This window comes from Silene latifolia, chromosome 9, assembly GCF_048544455.1.
Source record: "Silene latifolia isolate original U9 population chromosome 9, ASM4854445v1, whole genome shotgun sequence".
NCBI classification, from domain to species: Eukaryota; Viridiplantae; Streptophyta; class Magnoliopsida; order Caryophyllales; family Caryophyllaceae; genus Silene; species Silene latifolia.
In genome coordinates this window covers 211,589,446-211,601,352 of record NC_133534.1, presented here as the reverse complement: position 1 = coordinate 211,601,352, position 11,907 = coordinate 211,589,446, and positions in this window count along the sequence as shown.

The following is an 11,907-nucleotide window of genomic DNA, read 5'->3' as shown; positions in this document are numbered from 1 at the left end:
CGACTCCTCGCTTTGGCTAGAAGCCATGCGGTCTGAAATGGATTCCATGTACGAGAACCAAGTATGGGACTTGGTGGATTTACCTGAGGGAGTGCGACCTCTTCAGTGTAAATGGATATACAAAATTAAACTCGGCGTGGATAAACACGTGGATGTTTACAAAGCTAGATTGGTGGCAAAAGGTTTCACCCAAGTTCATGGTTTACCTTATGAAGAACCCTTCGCTCCAGTCGCTATGCTTAGGTCCATTAGGATAATATTAGCGGTTGCCGCATTTCATGATTATGAGATTTGGCAAATGGATGTCAAAACCGCCTTCTTGAATGGGATTCTAGAAGAAGAGGTATACATGATACAACCCGAAGGTTTTGTGGATACATCTAACCCTAAGAAGGTGTGTAAGCTCAAGAAGTTATGGTCTTAAGCAAGCATCTAGGAGTTGGAATCATCGCTTTGATCATGTCATTAAACAAAACGGTTTAACTAGAAGTGTGGAAGAACCGTGTTTATACATGAAGTTTAGTGGGAGTAAGGTTGCATTCCTTGTCCTATATGTGGATGACATATTGCTCATTGGGAATGACATTCCATCGCTCACTTCCGTTAAGGAGTGGCTAGGGAAACACTTCCAAATGAAGGACTTGGGAGAGGCACAACGAATCTTAGGTATCCGGATCTTTAGGGATAGGTCCAAAAGGATACTAGCATTGAGTCAAGAAGCTTATATTGACAAAGTTCTTGACCGGTTCAATATGAAAGACTCCAAGAGAGGATTCTTACCTATGGGCCAATGGATTACTTTGAGCAACTCACAGTCTCCCTCCACCCCTAAGGAAATTGAACACATGAAGACCGTCCCTTATGCTTCCGATGTTGGGTCTATCATGTATGCTATGATTTGCACTCGCCCCGACGTTGCGTATGCCTTGAGCATGACATGTCGGTATCAAGCCAAGCTTGGTGAGAGTCAGTGGATAGCCGTAAAGAACATCCTTAAGTACTTGAGAAGGACTAAGGATTCGTTCTTAGTGTTTGGAGGAAAAACTGAGTTGCGTGTAAGAGGTTACACGGACGCAAGTTTCCAAACCGATCGGGATGACATGAAATCCCAATCCGGCTATCTGTTTATGCTAAATGGAGGAGATGTTTGCTAGAAGAGCTTCAAGCAAAGTGTTACTGCGGATTCTACAACAGAGGCTGAGTACCTTGCAGCGTTTGAGGCTGCGAAGGAAGCTGTTTGGATTAGGCAATTCATGGAGGTGCTAGGAGTAGTCCATTCCGCCAAAGATCCTATCACTCTATATTGTGATAACAGTGGAGCTATTTTTCAAGCCAAAGAGCCTAAGTCTAGTAACAAATCTAGACACATTGAAAGGAAATACCATGTAATTAGAGATTATGTGGAAGGGAAGGAAATTGACATTTGTAAGGTTGGGACAGATGATAAAATTGCTGATCCTTTAACCAAGCCTTTATCAAAGGCTAAGCATGATGGTTATGTCGTCGCTATGGGATTGAGAGGAGTACCAGATTTTCTTTAGATTATGGATATGTAATAATTGGATAGTGTATCTTTTATTATATATATGCTAATCACATTCATTGTTTTCGTATTCATTCTTTTATGAATTTTTATTTAGTGTGACTAAATTTTAATACCTTGTTTATCTGAATAAGTTGTTGAGACAATGTTGAACACTATTCAAGTGAATAAGATGAACATTGTATTTTATCCCTAGACACTTAATGAGGTGACGTCTCGGAGTGACTAGATTGTAAGTCGATTGATGGTTGTTCAACACCATAAGGTCATATGTGATGACTGTTCAATTACATAGGCAGAGTGTGTGACACTTTGCCGGACAGTGACCATTTAGAGAGTCCCTAAGTTCTATTATAGACGCCTGGTCGTGGCGGGGATCTCTAAGATGTTCTAATGAGTCGATTCTTTTGACTGGAGACTATTATCTGAGTAGGTGCAGTTTCCGAGTGACTTTGGTTTTTTTCCTAGGTCGTGCCGTGAAAGGAGGCCAAAAGTGCATTTACTAGGTCATGGTGAGCTGTATTGTGCAATTGGATATATAGGGCATACAGGAATTGTCCACCCACGTTGGGTAACTATATCTCAAGGCCACTCGAGGAGTTAATGACTATAAATGCGTGGCCACGCACAGAAGTAATCTGTGAGAGATTTTTCCGGTCAGGTAGTCACACTCCCGATCGAGAAAACCACTCGCGATGTGTTCATGTGCAAGTGCGACCTAAAAGACACCTTGCATTGAGTGGGAGATTAAAACGGACAAGAGAATTGGTAGCGCACACCTTGTGTGGGACAAGTGGAAGATTGTTGGAGTTAGTCTCCTCCACAATAGTGCGTTAACATAATAAATCTCATTAATAGAATATCATCAGATATTTAATTATTTGATCCTCGTCAGTTCATTAACGTAAATCGATAACGGTTGGCTGACTAGAGTTTGACGTTATTGTCATGAGACGGCGGTGATCAACTGACCCCTTTCGGTCACACCTAAAGGAACGAACCCCAATTGATAACTAATTAATTCTATGAGATACAATTTGTTTAGTCCCTTGATTTATAGACTAAGAGGTTAGTCGATTATTTTTAGAGAGATTTCGAGTTGCGAACTCGAGGAGCGGCAGTTATTATTTAATTATGCGATAATTAAATAATAAGTTTTGGGAAACGGGTTTTAGTTAATTAACTTTTAATTTACTAAAATTGTACTAATTGATTAATGTGATTAATATTAGTACGTAAATACTATGTGTAGTGGTACACGTATATTTACGGAGTGAATTGGACGAATTAATTATGGAAGTATTTAAACATGCTACGATGTTTAAAATAAAAAATTACACGGATTTGTGCGACAAATATAAAAACCAACATGGACCCGTATATGGTCAAGTGGACTGTGTAAAATAAGTGTAGTGGATGATTACTCACATAATCATTTTACCTTATTTTGTATACTACCATAATATATATCTTATACTAGATTTTGCATGTGATGTAAGATAAACTTATAAGACAAAAATTGTCCACTTGAGCACTCCACCCACCCGCCACTTTTGCCTCATATACTCCATCATTTGTTCACATTTTTACACTACCTCATTTTACACTCTACATCTTGCATGTGAACTTTTCTCTCTATCTCTCTACAATAATTATTCATCAACAAGTATACATTAATAATATTACTAACATAAGTTAGTGATATTACTAATATTTATCAAGGGAGCAATATTAACAAGTTACTAGTACAAACTTGTTATTATTATTGGGTTAGTTCTTGGGTGCAACTTGAAGGAGACTTTCTTTTTGAAGGTTTTTCAAGGAGGATCATCCATATCATTTTAGCTCAAGAACAAACTAGTAAGGAGAACTAGTTTGTGCCCATTTTACCATATATTCAATGTAAGGAAATAGTTTTTCCTTATACTTTCTTTTTATGCTTTCATATTAGCATGCATATTACATAGATCACCTAAATATCAATTTATGAGATAAATTAATTTTATTAGAGAGTCTAATATGGATCTATGATCTTTCAGTTTCTAGGTGAGAAAATAGCACAACGATTAAGATATTACTCAATTATATTTCTTAATCATGTTTCTAGGTGAAAAAATAGCACAACGATTAAGATATTACTCAATTATATTTCCTAATCATGTTTCTAGGTGAGAAAATAGGACACCGATAAATCACTAGTTATCATGAAATTTTTAACATACAAATCCAACTAATTGAGTAATTAACTAGCACATATGTATATTTCATGCCATTATTAATAATTTAGCAGTCTAGTAATTCTAATCAGATTTTAGTAGTTAAACAAGTTACAGAATTCATATTTAAACATATTCATTAACATTAGCATAACGAGTCTTGTAAAATTAAGGAAGGATAGAAGAAGGTCGGGTTACCGAAGTTAGTGAAACAAGTGAATGTGCTTATTAATCCGATTTAATAAGAAATTAATCGTTATCAATAAAGTCACAAGTCCGTCTTGAATCCGTCATAAAAGCAGGAGAAGTCCAAGTCCGAAACCCCTCAATCAAACCTTGAATTACGAAAGGTCAAGTTAGTAAATCGGGCCCAACCCGTATCATTAAAAGAAAGGGGCACCGAGTATAACTGAGTTAACATATAACTCAGCAATCCCCAAATCGATTTAGGGATTAAGTCACCACTACTCACTATATTCTGAAATCTGCAGCGGCATTGATAGTAACAGAGGGCGAGGCGTCAATGGCGGCTCCGACAGTTGTCCTATGGCGGCGGTGGAAGAACATAACAAGGAGGAAAGTAGTCAGGAGAAAGGAAACACAGGAAAGAGCGAAAAGATAGACAGAGGTGAAGGGAAACGAAGGCTTACGACGGTGGTGCTGTTTCGATGGCAACAAAAAGTGACGGCGGCAGCAAGGGAAACGTCCTCTCGGTGGTTTGAAAGGGTTAGAACGAAATGAGAGGGGAGCAGTGAGGGAGATCAGCGACCCTATTGAACAAAGCCGAGAAGGACAGGGAGGCACACAAGGAAGTTGGTGATGGTCAGAGATCGGGTGACCCGGGTTTGGTGTTCCGGTGATGATGGATGGTGAGGTGACGCGCGAGCAAGAGAGGTATGATTAACGAATCTGATGGTGGCAGAGACGGAGATGACTGGTAATGGGTGTCCGTCGATGATGATGGTTGCTGACCACGGGGTGACAGAGGTGATAGGATATAGATTCCGTTTCCGAAACAGAGGAAAACAGAGGAGAAAAACGGAGGTAAAGGCTGCGGTTTGGAGGTCGAATGGTGGCGTATGGTTGTGGCCATGGCTTATGTTTTGAAACAGGGATGGAGAGTAGGGGTAGGAGTACGGAGGAGAGGTGCTCACAGCGGTAGTGAAGGCGAGTTGGTATCGGGTCAATGTTTTGTTACATGAATAGGCGTGAGTGTTGGTTGGTGACGGAATCGGTATTGACTCGGATTTGGCCAATTGCATTGAAAAAGTTTAATGGGTGATTTTGATGACCTTGATTACCAATACGAAGATAAATTGAGGATAGTTATAAGTAGGTGATGATGGTGATAAAATGGTGATGGAGATAGTAACAGAGGAGTGTTATAGACAAAAATATAAGCAGAATGTGTATAGTGTAGTTATAGAAGTTATCAAACACATGTGACGGGGTAAAGGTAGTGATAAAACAATAAGCAGAGGGAAAGATACATGTGAATGTATAGTAATGCATGTGAACTAAGGCAGCTGAACAATGGAGGTGTATAGTGGAAATGACAAAACTACATGCAAGGAAAACAAGAGAAGCAAGGTTGACATAGCCAAATGTTTGATACACTATAGAATGAGTAAGATAAAAGTTTGGGGTGATGTGAAGAAACATTATTAAATAAGACAACGATTCTCATCATATTTTTTTTTTTAGACAAGTTTTTGATTATAATTAAAATAAACGAAATCATTTATAAAAATTTAAATTGAGAACGAATTGAGATAAACGTAAGTTAATATAATTGGGAAATTATAAAAGTAGTTTTAATTGTAATTAAATCAAATTAATTTGTAGCAGTTTAACACGGGGTGTTACATTATGTAAATCTTTTTTATCAAAAGTAAGATTAACGAAATTGCTTGTAAGATGCACGAATAATTTAAATTAAAATGGAAATGTGACGAAAACAATTTAAAATATGCGTGGAACAATATAAAAGTAGAGATATATATATATATAATTAAGTCAAATTAATCAGTAGTGATTTAATACAGGGTGTTACAGAAAGTATATGTGTAAGAGAGAATGATAAGACAATCACTCACCTAAACACTATCTCCTCAAAAGATATAACTAAGTACAGAGGAGTGAGACCGTCACAAACTTCCCTTTTTTAACACGGTCTAATTTCTATTCAAACCAACTAACGCTTTTTTTCTTTTCTTTTTATCTTCTTCTTCTATTCACGTTTTTCTAACTTGTTTTTCATTTTTTTTCTTTTTCTTTTCCACGTCTCTTGTTTTCTTTATTTTCCTCATTCTTTCCTTTTCTTACCAACTCCGTACAAATAACAAACGAGCCAAACTCGCAACATTGATAAAAATACCACAAGAGTCACATTAAACTAGCTTGACTGGCAGGCTAAATTTTGGGTGTAGCTAATGGGTCAAAAAGGCTATATTCGACTAAAGTTGAGCTAAATGGGTAAAAATGAAAGAAAGGGAAATTGTAAGCACCTCCCTGCATATGACACCGACCACGAACCCGAATGTATGCAAGTGACAAGCAATCGAATTTCGTAAATGTGCAGAAGTGATGAACATGTTATGCAAGGAGTACTACTCTCAATTCCTACATGAACTGGTCATGAATGAGACCAGTTATACTCAGAAATTGTAAAGTAGGTTGCCAATTTATCAGGTCAAGTCTACACAGTCAGCTATATTTTTGACATTAACTCGTAGATATGCGCATAACTAAACTATTAATGTCAATTAGATGCAAGGCTTAAGTAAAGATGACAAGTTAAAGTGCAATTTCATGACGGAAATCTACCGTTCCGACTCAACCTATATGCAAAATGAAACGTGAAATTTGTTTTTTTTTTTAATTATTCTAATTTTTTTTTTCTAATGATTTTTTTGAAAATAAATGCAATGCAAACAGAAAAGTAAACGTGAATGCAAAAACAATGCAAAATGCAGACTCAAAGGATGCATTACCCTCCCCAAACTAAAACGGACAATGCCCTCGTTGTCCTCCTGCATACAACAGCAAATATATAGTGGGAAAGGGATATACAACCAATAAATGATAGAAAAACAATAAATAAATAAGGAGACGAAAAATAAAGAAAAGAGCAAGAAATACATAAAAAATGACGAACTTCCCCAAACCATCCAGAAAACTGGGGAAGTGAGTAGACCAGCAGCTACTCGTCGCCCTCCTCCTCCTCCTCTACCACCACGAACTCAGGATCTTGCTCCTGCTTCCTCCTCCTCCCGTCCTCGGCTCGTACTCTCTCGTCCTCCTCAGCTGTGTCCGCCTTGCTGGCTGGCTGTGGGTACCACTCCGCCAGGTACCGGTAGAAAGAAGGGTGTTGCCAGCCCTCAGGAACGGGGCGTCCTCGTCTTATGTGATACTCGCATAGAGGGAACAAGTTAAGTGTAATGTCCCGCTCCATACGAGCCTGCGTGGTAAGAAGCTCGAGAAGAAAACCGTCACGGCGCCCTTGGTCAATAACCTCGGACGCCTCAAAAGGTGGAGGAGGAATAAAATTAGCCAGGTAGACCGGCTGTGTAGGGGTAGAAGTGGGAATAGGGATCGGCCGAGGCGTGGGCGTGGAAGATTGCCCAGCCTCAGTAGTCTGTGTGGATCCCTGTCCAGTCTGAGGTCTCTTCCGCTTCTTAGCAGCGGAAGTAGTGGTAGGTGGAGCGAGTAGAAGGTGGTAGAAGGGCAAAGGTGGAGGTATCCTACCCCTAACAGTAGGTAAAGGAACAAGACGGGGTAGGGTGGTGCAAGGTAAGGTCTCGAACAAGGAACCACAAATCTTCCAAGTCCGCTGGTCAGAAGCTAGCCAAAACATACACAGCATGGCAGGAATATCTAGGTACCTATCAGTATCGACATGTGCCAGGTCACGAGGGAAAACAGGGAAGATAGAACGGGCAAGAAAGGTAGCTATGCCACCACAGACAATGGTGCCCGACTTGTTCTTCCCAACAGTGTCAAAATACTGAGCAATCAAATAAGCAATGTTAAGAAAAAAGGCGCCCTCGCTATCAATGTTTAGATAGCCCCCGAGACTTGACAACTTGACATTGTTAATGTTGTTGGGCTCTTTACGGTCGAAAATCTTCCCACCAATGAGACGCAAAAAGTAACGTGCCGGGGGGAGGTGGACATGAGCGAGTATGCGCTCCTCAAAGGCTGTTTGTGCCAAAGTCCTCCAAAGAATACGCCGAACCTTCCTAAGAGGGTCCGACTCACTGTTGGAGGACAGTCCTAACCTACTACTAAACTCAGCTAGGGTCCAGGTCGTTGTCCGATTAAACAATCAGAAGGAGACACACGAGGTACCTTGGTCAGTGGCGTAGGCAGCTGCAGAAAAAGTGAAGGAGCTGAAAAACTCGAGGGTCAACTCCTTATAGTTCAGGCACTCATGGTAATCAGTCCAGACATCCCCGTCCCGTTCAAAATCTCAACTACAGTATCGTAAATACCTAACTTCTCGAGGGATTTCCGGCACAAAAATTTGGTCGAAACAAAGTCACAGCTCTCTAGGTCAAAGAAACGGGTACCATGAATTGCATTAACGAATCGTACCTCCAGGTTGTCAGGATGCGGGTCAACGGACTCATCCACACGAAACGTGACATGTTTGGCAGCAGGTGTGCCTCGTCCTTGACCCCGTCCATGCCCTCCAGTACCTGAAGAAGAAGCCCGTCCAATAGCGGGGCGAGGTAGTAGGGCAGCCCGGAAAGCAGCTGTGACAGCTGGTGACGACACAGCAGGGATCGTCACCGTAGAAGGTACGGTACCAGAAGTAGACGTAGTGGCAGCAGTCGTGGTAGTAGAGGCAGAGCTAACAGAAACAGTAGTGGCAGCAGTAGTACCAGCAGAGACAGCAGTAAAAACAGCGGTACTAACAGTAGTGGTGTTGGTGGTAATAGCAGGGACCATCGTCTCAATCAAGGATGGGGCAACAGTTGAACTAGTCGAAGGTAGAGTGCTACTATCCATCCTAATCAAGCAAGTAATGGGGAAAATTAATCAAATAGACGATTGAAACATGATTTACCCTAATTGAAAACGGATTTTCGAAAAATATTTCGAAAAAATAAAACCCTAATCCTTTAAATATGTCAAAACAACAATTAAAAAACAAAAGGAAGGAGGGAATTACTTACTTGATGATTAACCCACAAGAATAAGCAATAATTCGACAAAAATCGCAACAAACAGACGGATTTCGAACAAAAACCCGACAAACCCTAATTACCCAAATTGAAAGCATCAGAGACGAATTTTAAGGGGAAAGTTGGGGGTTAATGTCGAAATAGGTACAAGGAAAGTAATGTGGGTGATTGATTTGGCAATAGGGAAAGATTAAGGGAGAATTTGCGGTTTTATCACAGGTATGTCACACAAAAAGGAAGAACAAATTTTAGAATGAAATTAGAGTGAAAATAGAGGTTAAAAGAATAACTTCCTGCGTGTAATAGGCACATTCACTCGATCAAGTGATTTGAAAGCACTCGATCGAGGACTCTGGTATTCATTCTTCTCGATGGAACAAAATTCCTCTCGATTGAGTATTCCTCATTTTTACATTTCGATCGAGTGCCTGAAACCACTCGATCGAACAATTTTGCAGGGCATTCCTCTCGATCGAGTGAAAAAGTACTCGATCGAGTTGTTTTCTCGGGGAACACATCCCAATGCGACCTGTCTTCCCCAAACATGCATAGAAACACGCAAACACAATTCCCAAAAATACAAAATCACAAAAACACACAGTCTATATTCGGTTTTTGCTAAAAACTAACTAAGCTATTGTCTAAAAGTCTAAAGCGCAATTAAAAAGTCTTAACGAAAATTCAAAATTACAAGTTATTACAACGGGGCATTCCCCGCTCATCTACCAAAACACTGTAATAGCCCACAAGAGGGCTTCTGATTGGAGGAGGTCCCTTCAGCATCTCGGACCGCCCTCTTTGATCGCCACGAATTTGAATTTGAACTAACGGAAGGAGAGTAGTTGGCATCCACATACGCCCGAACTTTCTTCTTCTTCTTGACATTCCCATCGACATTGGCATTTCCTTCACTTTGATTGACATCAACTGTGCTTTAACCGATAGCATCTCCAACATCTACTCTATATGTACTTACAGCAAGGAAAACAGTAGAATGGTGCTCCTTTTCGCTCTCAATCCGAGGCGGAGGGGTTATAATTGCAGCACAATATTCAATATTCTCATCCGGAGTGTCTGTATCCGAGTCAATAGAGGATAGGGCATTGCAAGGTTGAACTTGCATGGGAGCTCTACGAGATTTAAACTGATGAAAATTCAGCTCCTCGTCTCCTACCTGAAATGTAGGGGTCTTTCTCCCGACGTCAATTACTGCGCCAGCAGTAAATAAAAATGGTCGCCCTAAAATAATAGGGGTGTGTGTGTCCTCGGGGATGTGAAGAACCGCAAAGTCTACGGGAATAAAGAATCTCCCGATTTTGATAGGTATGTCCTCTATAACTCCTAGTGGCCGTGATATACTACGGTCGGCCATCTGAACGGTCATATTGGTACAATTAAACTTGGTCAGACGGAGTCTCTTAGCGAGAGACAAAGGTAAGACGCTCATGCTAACACTTAGATCGCATAGCGCGTTATCAATCAAATGGGTTCCTATATGACACGAAATTGAGAAGCTACCAGGGTCTGTTTGTTTATGTGGCAACTTATTTTGAACTAAGGCAGTCCCTACTTCAGTCAAAGCTACCGTCTCATGGTCATGTATGTGCCTCTTACGCGATAAGATTCTTTCATGAATTTCATATAAGAGGGTACTTGGGTAAGCAATTCGGAGAAGGGAACATTGACGTGAAGGCTTTTCATGAGCTTAGCAAATTTCCCAAACGGTTGGTTAGCCTTATTGTTCTGCAATCGCCTTAAAAAGGGCACTGTGATAGGAATTTCAAGTCCTTTAATCCTTTCTTCCAAAGTCTCGACGGGTTCAAATTCATTCTTACTCGATCGATCCTTTTTACCTCTCGATCGAGGTCTTTCAGCTAGTTTATCACTCGATCGAGCACTTTCAGCTGCTCGATCGAGTCCTTCAATATCAGCATTGTTCGATCGAGGCACAATTTCACTCGATCGAAGACTTTTCCCAGAATTTTCACTCGATCGAGCTGTTTCAGCCTCTCGATTGAATCCTTTAATATCCACTTTCCTCGATCGACCCATAATTCCACTCGATCAAGCATTATCTTCAGCAATTCTACTTGATCGACCACGAGAAATCAGTCGATCGAGTATTTTCTTTGGATTAAGCACGTTTTCAGCAATGGACGACTGTTTATCATCAGCATTGACTTCCTCCGGGTCTGATATGTCCTCAACAGTCGACAATTTGGGTCCTTCATAAGAAAGACCACTGCGTAGGTTAATCAAATTTATCGTCTCATGTGGATTCTTCTCAGATTGAGACGGTAAATGACCCGGCTTTCTCTTGGACTGGCTAGTGGCGAGTTGGGCAACTTGGGTCTCGAGTGACTTAATTGATACTTCTTTCTGTTGGTCACTCATATGCATCTGCTTAGTCAATGATTGGATCATCGACTTCACCTCAGCTAACTCACTAACTCCACTAGAGGAGGCTCCTTGATGTGGCGGTGGAAAGGATGGAGGCTTTTGAAAGCCTTGTTGAGCTTTATGAGGAGGGACATAAGCTTGTTGCTGCTACAGAGGAGTAGGATTGAGCACATTCTGACTAGTCCATCTCAAGTTGGGATGGACTCCACTTTGATTATTATAATAGGAGCCCCCTCTTTGCCTATATTGCTGAAAGGCAAGGACTTGCTCCTTTTCTGTTAGATAGTCAACATCAGTGTGACCATCATTTCTCCTACATCTCTCACAAGTAACGGCTTATTGTCTAGTCAACAAGTGAACCGTTTGTTGATCACCATCAGCTTGTAATTCTAACTTATCAAAACGGGCATTCATGGCTTCCATCTGAGCCACAACTGCATTATCAACTAAATGAACTGTCCGAATGCCATCTCTCGGGTTCCCATACTCAGCACAATGGGTAGCCATCTCCTCAATAATACCCCATCCCTTATCATCGTCATTATTCTTCTGAAATCAC